The sequence below is a fragment of the Miniopterus schreibersii genome (genome assembly GCF_964146895.1).
Source record: "Miniopterus schreibersii genome assembly, chromosome: 1".
In the NCBI taxonomy this organism is placed as follows: domain Eukaryota; kingdom Metazoa; phylum Chordata; class Mammalia; order Chiroptera; family Miniopteridae; genus Miniopterus; species Miniopterus schreibersii.
The window spans coordinates 90359629-90367355 of NC_138101.1; the positions used below are offsets into that span (position 1 = coordinate 90359629).

The 7727-nt window shown below is 43.2% G+C and overlaps 1 long non-coding RNA gene across 1 annotated transcript; it reads right to left on the reverse strand.

Annotated features, from left to right (window-relative positions):
- Window positions 1-902: 902 nt before the first annotated feature.
- LOC308557956 lies at window positions 903-3597 on the reverse strand. Its single transcript, XR_013998911.1, has 3 exons — window positions 3437-3597; window positions 2512-2589; window positions 903-953 (listed from the first exon to the last, which is right to left on the reverse strand). It is a non-coding gene; the product is annotated as an uncharacterized lncRNA (long non-coding RNA).
- Window positions 3598-7727: the final 4130 nt, after the last annotated feature.

Consider the following 7727-nt stretch of genomic DNA (forward strand, 5'->3'; position numbering starts at 1 on the left):
CCAGAGAGCTTTTTAGCAGAAATTATTCCTAAAATTACCGACAATTTCCTTCACTTTAAGATGTTGTTTCCTTCCATCCAAATAATCTCATTTAATAAAGTTTACTATATCTTTGATTGCAATTCTCTCTGTATCCCAATTACAACAGAAACAGTTGTAGTACCTTTGTACCTTTGTTAGTGAAATGCATAATGAAAAAAGTGTGACTGAAATCGCCAAAAAGCAGCACCCAATACACCATCTAGTGGAAGTCAAAAACGGGCAGAGATCCTACATTTTGAACACAAGCAATTATTTTATAAACAGCCTAAATCTCCTTCCAGTTTCCTACACTTCAAGAGAGCTGTGACTATCAGAAGACAGAACTCATTTTCCATACAAATTAACAGAGGATAAAGGTTTCTATATGGAATTTTTTCCTTGGGTGCTAGAAATTTTAATTTGACAGGACAGGAAAAATTAAGTAAAGGCATTAATGCAAAAACAAATCAACAGAATCAGAGCTGGATGACAGGGCTGGGATGCCTCATAAGTTATGTCAAAGCATACATGTTACATGCAGCAGATGCATTTACCATGAAACAAGGTAATTATTTCACAATTAGAACAATTTCATTCAGTTAAGTCATTAGATATTTCCATGTTCTTGAAGGCTAATAAATTTAACATAACGTAATAATTCTCTTTAGTTCCCCAAGCCTTGACATCATTCAAAAGGTTCCTCCCAAATAACCACCTAACCCTGGTCTCCATTAACACCTACACTCCCTTCCTTGACTTATTCTCATTAAGGGAGAAATGATTTTTACATTTTCAACCTTTCTCCCAATTTTATAGTAAAATTTTTCCAAAACAAAGTCATAAGCTGTGACCAAAATACATTACACTTCATTTTTATTTGCCTTATGAATATTATCTCCATTCAAATTTGTCAACGTAAGAAACATTCAAACCTGTGAAGAATTTTTGTGAGTTTGAGCCAAACTGTGGACAAGTGCCGGGAAGCAGAATCTCAACAAATTGAGATAATGCTCCCAAGAATGGCAGTTTTTTGCACCTTACAATTAAATTGCACATTACAATTAAAAGAGGAGACATAGTGGGTTACATGAAATCTATTAGTGATAGATTAGGGAGGCAGGAGAAAGCCCAGTGGGGAGGAGATTGGATAAAAAGTAAAATGATAGACGCACACTACTTTTACTTAGGTGCTTGCAGACTAGTTAACAGCCAGCAATTAACATGGTAACAATGATAATGAGGGGATCTGTGGTCTCCCCAGAGTGGTGCCAGTGCTTTGAGGGGTCTGGAAAGAGGATAATTACTTTGTTTTTGCAAAGGCATGTAAATCAGGTATGTGATCTTAGATGCCAAAAGACAGACAGACATAGTTAAGGTGAAGATTAACCTTTGTTAGGGAAAAATACTGCCTTAGGACATGACTACCCACAATAAACTGCTTTTAGTTAAAAAGAAGTTTTAATTTCAGGCCATCCTTTGTGGTTACTTTAAGTCTCTAAGATTTCAAGGCCACCACCATGCAAGCCTTCCCTGAGCTAGTCAGGTGGGCATCTTGCCTCTTTCTGTCCACAAATTAGAAAACACTGAAGTCCACTGATGCAAACATAAATAAGGTTCTCTAATTTGGAACACCTCCCAAAATTTAAAATAGAGATTTTTCAGCGACACTGTTTCGTTTTGCCCCTGTGGAAAAACACCTTTTTGGTGTGATTCAGACTATCTTAGCAACCTCGAAGGGAAAAAAAAACAAAAACCACCTAACAGACAATATTTCTTTATTGGGAAATAACCATCTCCATCTCTGACTCATGTACTTGTGATCAAATGGGTATGCAGAAGCTTGCTTACTGGTAGGGACCTTGCTGGGTCCTGGATTAAATCCATTACAGGTACAAAATCGAGTAAGAGACAAATAACCTGGGGCTGAATGCCTTTCATCTCTAGGGTGTGGAGTTTATGTAGCTGTAAAATGAGCACGATAAATATCACCCACCTCCTAGAGGATAGCAGGACACTAAAATTGACAAGCTTTGAGCTTCTCAATTAAAACACCTAAACCGAGCCCGGCCAGTGTTGCTCAGTGGCTGAGCCTCCACCCATGAACCAGATCACAGATGGATTCCCAGTCAGAGCACATGCTGGGGTTGCTGCAGGTTTGATTCCCAGTAGGCCCTGTGCAGGCCGCAGCCAACCAATGACTCTAATCATTAATGTTTCTCTCTCTCCCTCTCCCTTCCCCCTGGTGAAATCAATCAATCAATCAATACCTACATAAATGGAAATACTAGTTTGCAGAAGAGAATGCACCTGGAAGGGGGGAACACTGCTCCCAGAGTCCTCACTGTGTCATTACTGCTAAAACTTGGTGACCTTCACCATTTCTTTTGTGAACAAATGGTTAATAAAAAAGGTTATATTAAACATGTCAAAAAAGGTAACAGCGATTCAAAGTGCTTCTTTATGAGAAAATTAAATCATATAGTTACTTGCCTTGGACTTGTCTGCAAAGCGTTACTGCATGAGTAGTAGGCGCATCCCAAAAATCCAGAGACTGTCTTTCAAGAGGCCCTTTTTAAAACAAATTTGAAAGCTGTTTAAAAATTAGAAAAACAAAAAAAGAGTAATTCCACTCTCACCCATGAGAGTGACAGAAACAAGGTCCCACTCCCACCATCCTTTCAAACCTGCGCAGGCATTCCTCATCACATTCCTCCCCCTGCTGGCGACAGCCCCGCGCCCCACTTCAGCGCAAAGGTGTCACCCTGCTTCTGTCTACTTGTCACTTGAGAAAAAAGTTCACGTTATTAGATTAAAAGCTAATAAGTAAGCAACGTTAATGTGTAAATCTCGTTGCAAAGCGCTTGTCTCCAAAAAATGTGTAATTAATACTACCCAAGTAGAAACACCTTTCTCAATTAAAAAAAAAAAAAAAACTAAAAAAACCCACCTTTTTAAAAATTGAGTAGCTTAATGCTACTATCAGTGGGTGCTTTTCCCTGGGGTGCCTGACTCTGACTTAGCTCCGCAGTTTTCCCTCCACCAGCACGTCCTGCGCCCCTCCGAGGGTCCCCGCCGCCTCGCCCCGAGTCCAGCGAGGTCCCCAAGGGGTCCCCCCGCAGCTGCCCAGGCCCCGCTCCCACCCGCCCCATCCTCCGCCCGCCCCACCTCTGCCCAAGGTGCCCCCGCGCCCGCCCCCACCCCCGCCCCCCCACCTCTGCCCACGGTACCACCGCCCCCACCTCTGCCCAAGGTGCCCCCGCCCCCGCGGGCTTCGGGCCGAGGCGCCTCGAGGCGGGCGGGTGGCTCCGGGTGACTCGCCAGCCGCCGCGGGCTGAAGCAGCGGCACCGGGAGCAGATCCCCGCGCCCGCACCGCGCCGGTCTCCAAGCGGCACTGCAGCCCCCGCGCCCCGTTACCTGCTCTGCGCCGCGGTGGCAGCGGGAGGCTCGCTCGCTCTGGCCCGTGCACCCCGGGCTCGGAGGGAGGAGGGAGACAGCAACAGCGGCCGCTGCGGAGAACAAACAGAGCCGCGGGCGCTAAACGCACGACCCCCGCAGGAGGCGCCCCCACCTCCAGCTCCTGGAGTAACGGACTCAACCACGCCCTCGGCGGGGGGCGGGGCCACGGCGGAGGGGGCGGGTCAGGCGAGGCTTCACCTCCCGCTGAGCGTAGATTGCTTTAAGGGTAGGCGCCTCCAAATCGAAGGCGGCCTAGCCCGACCAGCTGTCCCATAGATCAGTAAGAGAAAACAAAGCGGAGCCCTGATTGGTGACAGCTCTGTAGCTCCATCCCCTACTTTCAATCACTGAAAGCGCCGCCTCCACTCGGTTGATTCCTAGGTGGCTGCAGAAAGGCTGTGGTTAAAGGGACCAGCAGCCTACCTGCACAGAACCCTCAACACCCAGGTTCCTTTGTCAGATGTGAGCTTCCTTACCCTACAGTGATTCTTTGACTTGCATTTGATCTTGGGGAATAACATCTCATCTTTAACATCACTTGGATTTTGAGAAGCCTTGTGGACATTTTTTAAATGCTGCATAAGATACAGAAGGAAACTGTCATATGCAAAAAGACCCAGGCATAAAATGTAAGAGTATGCCCGGCAGGTGTGGCTCAGCAGTTGAGCATCCGCCAGGAGATCGTGGGTTGATTCCTGGTCAGGGCATATGCCCCGGTTTCCGGCTTCATCCCCAGTAGGGGTGTGCAGGAGGCAGCTAATCAATGACTCATCATTGCTGTTTCTCTCTCTCCCTCTCCCTTGCTCTTTCTGAAATCAATAAAAGCATATTTTTTAAAAAGTAAGATTATGTGTGACTTTATTACCTTTCTGTGTAAATTATGAGTGACTTTATTGCCTTGGTTCCCTCATTTCTAGTTTGGCCTGGTAAGACTATGTGTGGCTTTGTTACCTTTCTGTGTTCCACATGAACCATGTATTATTTATAATTTTTTAAAAAAACAACAGAAAATGAGTAAGGTGCAGAGAATGGTAAAGGCAAATGCCGGAGCTCGCCGGCAGAGTCGAACGGTCCCGAGAGTAGGGGTGAGGATGGAGAAAAGACAGACACAAAAAAGATGGGATCGGGAGGACTGCAGCTCGTGACGGCTGCACCCCTGAGTTTATTTCCAAGCTCAATTTATACCAGCGCTGTTGTTTTTGCTGAATAGCACCCCTCCCCGCATTCCTTCCCCTTGCCTGATACAAAGTAGTTCTCTCCAGGCTGCACAAACACACCTTCAGGTAAACATCCTGCCTCCTGCAGGAGCTCAGACCTTGGTAACTATCTTTGTCTCGGCTTCTAATGGGAACTTGTTGGGAAGGATTGAGTCCTTGGCTCAGTATGTAGCTTGACTGTCCCTTAACCCTTCAGGCCAGGGCCAGCTTCCTAATAAGCCTTTCTAGAATTTAAGGCCGCAAACTAAATTAGTATCACCTTGGTGCCTCAAGGTCTGGGTCAGGGAGCAGGAGAGCACTTCTGCAGCTCACCCAGGCAGGTCCTCTGTGCCTGGGGCCACAGCAGCTCACCCACATCTCCCTGGGAGCAGGGGAGCACATCTGCAGCTCACCCAGGCAGCTCCTTCGTGCCTGGGGCCACAACGGCTCCCCACAGGCAAACTTTTGAGGATATCCATGGAACTAATTCCTCCACAATAGAAGAACATACAGTAATATATGCAACAGCTGAGTGCCATCAAAAACTATGTATTGGTATCAGCCCCCTTCAGCTCTCTTCAAGAACTTTATGACTGAGGTGCCCCCATACTCTTTCCTGAGTAACCACCATTTATCCAACACATAGGGTAGAATGCACTTCACTGTAAACAGATCCTTTCTGATGGGAAGAATTTAGAATACAAAATACAAAATAAATAAAGCTTTAATCAAAAAAAGTAGAAATTCAGAAGATATAAATTGGAAAATTAAGCTAATGCAGGGAATTATAAGAAAGGAATGTGACAGAGCTTCAACATGTGACTCAGACTTAAAATTGAAAGCAGGAGGGAGTAGGGAGTTGAGATGATTATCAATGACCCACAGTTAAGTAATCTGAGCTCCAGACCACATCAGCCAAGCCCCAAGTCAACATATTTTACCTGGGGACCCCACTCACTTCACTCTCTCTGGCTGTCTTACTATTCTATTTGTTCTTGTCATTCCCATGAGGTTCTGAAATATGCTATTTGAAATGAAGCACTTCCCCCAACAGCCCTATAAATTTAATAGGAGTAAAATATAAAATAAAATAAAATAAAATAAAATAAAATAAAATAAAATAAAATAAAATGGAGTTTGGCAAAAACCAAACCTAAGAAAGGAAAGTAATGTTTAGGTAAACATGAACTTGTAAAGAGGTAAGGACAAGAAGCCTGATACAAAGATTAGGACAAATCCTCTTCTCCCTCTTTTTCCCTGAGAATAAGGTAAAGCTCTTTAAAGGACAGTGACCTCATTACCTACCAGATATTTTAGGGAACACTTGTAATACATGGACTCCTAAACAATAGTCTGAAAATGTGTTCTGGAGTACTCTGAGCAAGTAACTTAGTGTTGAGATCTAATTATGTTTAAATAGATAAGAAAAATAAGGACCTGGCTGGCTAGCTCAGTTGGTTAGAGCATTGCCCCATATGCTAAGGTTTCAGGTTCGATCCCCAAACTGAATTCGGGTTCAGTCAGGGCACATACAAGAATTAACCAATGAATACAAAAATAAATGGAACAACAAATTGATCTCTCTCTCTTTCTCTCCCCCCCCTTCCTCCCTAAAATCAATAAATAAAAAAAGAAAATAAGAGGTGAGAAGTTGAACTTACACCTTTAGCAGATTTATAAGGGAAGAGATCCAGTCCCACTACAGAGGGCCAATCAGAGGGAATGCTAGGAAATGTCAGAGTATCCCAGTGCATCCAGCTTGATAGTGGCAGGTGAATCAAAAGAAACAGCAACTAAATACATTTTTTTAAGTAAGTTAAAAATGTAATCTTTAAAATATATGGCACAGTGCTTTGAAGAAACTGGAAAGTAACCTCTTCACCCCAATTATAGAGTTCACATGTTAATTATAAAGATAGAGTGGTGTCTTACAGAATCCAAGGGCAAAAATAAGTCAGTCCTCAGGAAGGCAGGAGCCAGGATTGCAAAAGCCATGAGGGTCTCAGCTGAAGTTTTCTCTATCTTCAAATCTGCCTCTATCTACACTTCCGCTCTATTTTTCTCTGGAAAACAGTTTTCCTGGCTCCTAAATCCATGAGCCAGAATAGCGCTACCTCTCTCCACACACACAGATTGAATCAACCCCATTGACTGAATCCCAAATTCTATTTAGAGAAAATATTATTGGCCCAGCCTGGTCTCCCCTTCCCTCCACCCCATCACTTATGATCTGGGAGGCATTGGGAGGGGAGCCATCAACATGGCTTCAGAGGCCCATTGCTGCTAATAGGCAGAGATTTCCCAGGGAATAGGCACTGGGCAGATTATCAGATCAAAATGTCCCCCTCGTTTTTTGTGTTTTGTTTTTGTTTTTGTTTTGTTTTATTTTTTGCTTATTTGTTTTTTAAGGGTAGTTAATTTTATTTATTAATTTTTTTACTTTAAATAATTTTAATTTTTCAATTCCAGTTGACATACAATATTATATTAGTTTCAGGTGTACAACCCAGTGATTAGAAATTATATAACTTACTAAGTGATCATCCCAATGAATCTCGTACTCATCTGACACCACACACAGTTATTACAATATTATTGACTGTATTCCCTATGCTGTACTTTACATCCCAGTGACTATTCTGTAACTACCAATTTGTTCTTCTGAATCCCTTCACCTTTTTCACTCATCTCCCCAACCTCCCTCCCATCTGGCAACTGTCAAAATGTTCTATCTATGAGTTTGTTTCTGATCTGCTGGTTCATTTATTTTGTTTTTTAGATTCAATTGTTGATAGGTATGTGTATGTTGTCATTTTACTATTCATATTTTTTAACTTTTTTTTCTTCTTAAAGCAGACCCTTTAACCTCCTGCATTTTCAATAGTCAGTCAATGAGGCTCTATTTTGTATTCAGCAAAAGTCTGCCTGTCTTTTCACACTAAAATGGAGGCCCAGAGGCCAAGGCAAAAGGCTTCAATGTTGATTTCCAGCTGTTTTGAAATCTACTTCAGTTGGCTTCCAAATGCCAAGTACCCCTGTATTTTCCAGTTTCA